Genomic DNA, 3,455 nt, shown 5'->3' with positions numbered 1-3,455 from the left:
TGGGAGGAAGGCATCCATCATGAACAGGCTAGAGTTTATCTGGCTTTCTTTGTTCAGGGCAAGTATGTGCTCTCAGGGTCAGAGCCATCCTGCAGTGCCTCTTCCTGCTGGGTCTTGTACTGAGGTCCAAACCCTTGCAGTCCCAACACAGCCTGGGGGTCGGCGAGCACAGCACCTCCTGAACTCGGTGGGAGCAGTGCCTGCTTGCTTCAAAGGCAAATTGTACCCGGTGTTTATACCAGCCTACAAGGCATGAAAAGGCCTAGAAGGTCAAATATCCACCACTGTAATTTCAGGCAGGATCAAACAGAAAAGCAACAGCTGGGCTGGGTGCACAAGTCCATGTTTAATTACAAATGGTTTCGGTAATAAGCAAAAGCAAGAACAAAGCCAGTGAAAAACCTCTCCTTTTCTTCCTAGCTCCTGTTCAGGCTGTGTAGAAACAGCTGCCTAGAAGAGAATCTCAAATAAGAGCCACCAACTACATTTTTTCCATTTTCAGGACTGCCACAGCACCACTGTTCCCTGGGCACTGCCACCATGCTTTGACAAGCACCAAGGACGCACGGGCAGATCGCAGCTGCTCCCACCGCAGGGCTGGGTCTGTGCAGGGCTCTACCAGCCTGGAGTTCAACCTCTGTGGAGTCTCACAAGTACATGCACAGAGTCATTTTGCACTAAGCTGCTTGGAGGATTTAATTTGCTTTAACATCCTCTGAATATGAAATGCTGCTGTAAAACAGGATTGCTAGCTCAGAGATGATGGACCCTACTCACAGGTCCTGCCTGACCTGGGAAGAGGGCAAAAAAAATCTCTTGGAGTACCAGGAATTCCCACTGATCCCTCCATCAGGTCAATGCATTTCATTTACAGCCAGGATCTACTCTTGCCTTCCCCAAAAGGTCCTGGAGCAGTGGTTAAGGATAGGAAATGAGCCCTAAAACACACAGACAAGAAAGCTTAGCGGGGTAGGTGGAGGGCTTTTTTTAGATGCTGGGAGCCTTCCACCCATTTATTGGGGCAGCAAGTGAGAAGAAATCAGTGGGTCTCCTCACTGCATCTGATACCTCTGATAAAATCAAAAAGAGCCTAACAGAACCCAAGAGCACAAAAGGAACAACTGGAACAGAGTATCACAACCCCAAAGCTCTGCAACAAACCCACACCCGCTGCTGACAGAACACTGCCTAGCTGTGTGTCACAGGGGGACACGATGGCAATAATGTGAAGGCTGGGAAACCATCACATCCCTGGGAACCAGCAGCTTCTGACCTTTCTAGCAAAGCCTGCTGAGAGAACTGGGTGGGTTGTTTTGTACTCCTGGCTTTAATTACAGCCAAGTGTTTAAGTTATTCTCCTCCAACCACCCCCATGTCCCTCACAAGCACAAATCTAGCTTTTTATAGTACATCCGGTATGGATGTTAAACACATTCAGGAAATGCACTTTCAGCCCCAAACATCCCCTCCCCTGGACCAGTTAGGGGTTTGTAACACGGAGACGTGGAGCCGGATGTTTGGTTTTGTGACCGTTGCTTTTCTGGATTACTTCTGTCTGTTTAGAGAAGGGAAATTCAATAAATGCAGGGTAGGCTGGCTGCATTCAGAAATAATACATGCTGCTTGCAAGGTGAAGAAAGAAAAGCCAGATGGAGAGGCCACTATTAGCTGCTCAAATTCCCTGCACACAGGGCAAGGCTTTTTTTTTTTTAATGGCTGACAAAGCTCCTGGGGGCTGACAATGGCTCACAGCACAGTGGGTGTCCACAGGCACAGCTAAGATCCCAAAATCACGTTTTTCACTGACTTGTGGCAATAGACTGGGGCTCTCCCATTATGCATAAGGGAAAAATGTACCCTCTGCCCTAAAACTTCTATTTTAAGTAGACAAAAGGTGCAAAGAACTGTCAGGCTATGCCAGGCTCTGTCAGTTCCCAAGCACTGCTCTGGCATGTCACCAAGGCTTGTGACTCTGCTCCAGGGCAGCAGGGTCTGGATAGCTTGGCTCAAGTCTAAAACCTGACCTTTGTAATTTGCTAAACATATGGGGCTTGCCTCTGGCTTTAAGGAATACCACAAGCCTGCAGGTAATTTTCTCACCTGAAAATACCCTGGCTGGCTTCCCAGCTGGAAGCATCTTCCTAAGCCCAAAGGCAAGCATGTTTGCTGGCAGTCTCAGGGATCAGTCTCAGATACCAGTCCAAGACTCTCAGATCAGAGAGCCCATGCTGGCCAGATTGCCCCAGAGAACCTCCTGCTAAAGCCTCAAGAGAGCTGGGCTGTTCCACACACTGCTCCAAACACCACTGCTGTTCCTCTGCCATAGGATCCCTGCACAAAGTCAGGATGCACTGCAGGAGGCTGTGAAAGGGAAGGCATTTGGGGTGTGCTGCATTGGGGTTTGGTGCTCTGCAGAAAGGCAAGACATACAAGTCCAGGATATTTTTCCCCACCCTTCTCCACAGCCAGGTCACCTCATGTTCTCGCCAAGCAACTGTCAGTAGGACATTACACATCAGCAAGCTGAACAATGACCTAATTAAGCTGCTTCCAAAATAATCTCACTGAAGGAAAGTTAAAGTCCTTGAACTCATTATTTCTTATATTGATTTTTAGTCTACTTTTTTCCATATCTGATGTGTATTCTTTAGATATCTGCAACACGAACTCAAACTGAGCTGTGGCTATTACTGCTGAGCAATCCAAACTCCAGCAAGAGCAACCATGCCCCTTGGGTATGACCAGGCTGCACAGGCCACCCAGCTCCTCCCGTGGGCCTGTAAGGCACGGGAGGAAACAGGGATCTCTGCTGAACTGGAAGGTGATCAGCCCCTGGAGCTTTCCCAGTGGGCTGCCAAACCTGCCTGCACTCAGAGCAGCACACTGGAAGGCAGGTTTGAAGTCATGGGACCACCAGCAGCGTGCACAGTGTGGAGCTGCCCCAGCTGCAGCTGCCACTTGAACAAACTTTGGCCACCAAAACTGCACAAAGAATGCCAGCCCAACCCAAGGCAAGTTTTCCAGCACAAAACCCTGTACACAACACTTAGGTTACAATTAATGAGCTCTGCAGGGACAAACCCTTGTGCAGTATGAACAAGAAGATGAAGACTGTGCTCATCTATGCCTTCATTCACTCAGAGAGCAGCAGCTGTCAAGGGCCATGCACACACACACACACACACACACACACTGTGCTTTCACCACCCTGAGCTAAGTACAAGCTATGCAACACTTAGCTGGAAAAATGAGTGACAATCCAGCTGCAGCAACTGAATAACAGCATCTCAGGGAAAGGCAGCCTTAACTCACACTGGAGAATTGCTCGAAGCACTCAGGAAGGACAATGTATTTATTTGATGGGTATTGTTTCTGTGTGATCAAATCATATGCAGCTTGTGTCTTTCAAATATCAATGCAAACAACTGAGTTAAATAAAAATCATCACAGAGAAA

General features: G+C 48.3%; 1 protein-coding gene across 1 annotated transcript in view; it reads right to left on the bottom strand.

Moving 5' to 3' along the window:
- Positions 1 to 3,455, bottom strand: part of CFDP1 (craniofacial development protein 1) — a 59,310-nt gene that overhangs the window by 39,406 nt on the left and 16,449 nt on the right. The gene's annotated exons all lie outside the window — the stretch shown is intronic.

Source organism: Geospiza fortis, unplaced genomic scaffold, assembly GCF_000277835.1.
Source record: "Geospiza fortis unplaced genomic scaffold, GeoFor_1.0 scaffold97, whole genome shotgun sequence".
In the NCBI taxonomy this organism is placed as follows: domain Eukaryota; kingdom Metazoa; phylum Chordata; class Aves; order Passeriformes; family Thraupidae; genus Geospiza; species Geospiza fortis.
Note: the sequence above shows the minus strand (reverse complement) of the source record. Positions and strands in the feature narration are given on the sequence as shown.